The 519-nt window shown below is 67.1% G+C and overlaps 1 protein-coding gene across 1 annotated transcript in view; it reads left to right on the top strand.

Moving 5' to 3' along the window:
* The window catches only part of FXN (frataxin), a 21,242-nt gene that overhangs the window by 333 nt on the left and 20,390 nt on the right, over positions 1-519 (top strand). The window lies entirely within an intron of this gene.

The raw sequence follows: 519 nt of genomic DNA, 5'->3' as shown, positions 1-519 counted from the left end.
CGGGCCGGGCCGGGCCGGAGCGGCGGCCCGGCACAGGCATGGCGGGAACGGGCGGGCCGCGCCCCCTATTGGCTCTAGCCCCGAAGGGCGAGGAGTTCCAAGCGGGCTGTGGGGCATTGTGACGTCACCGCGGAACGCAGGCCGCCTCTGACGTAACAGTGTGGGGGGGCATCTCTGCTTCAGCTAGTCCATTCCAGGTGGGGCTGGCATCCGGCCGGGGCAGAGCCATGGCCCTGGCCCCCCGGGTTGGGCAGTTTGGTGGCAAAGGAGCGGGAGTTGCCATTGCTCCCTGCCCCCCGAATTTCCAAACCCTGCTCCAGCCCAGACATTGTCAGCCCTGCTGCACCTGCCCCATGGACCCGCTGAGGGACCTGGCACTGCCCATCCATCCTGTAGGGCCAAATGGTTGGGCGTCACTGGTCTGCCTCCTAGGCCTGCCTTCAGGCTCCTCTGGCTCCTAACCGCTGTCTCTGAGCAGTGCAAGGGAGTTGGCTGTCCTAGTCTAAAGGCAGGGCAGGG

Source organism: Gavialis gangeticus, unplaced genomic scaffold (assembly GCF_001723915.1).
Source record: "Gavialis gangeticus isolate Ggan-Ray unplaced genomic scaffold, GavGan_comp1, whole genome shotgun sequence".
Lineage (NCBI taxonomy): Eukaryota > Metazoa > Chordata > Crocodylia > Gavialidae > Gavialis > Gavialis gangeticus.
This window is presented reverse-complemented; position numbering and strand designations above follow the sequence as displayed.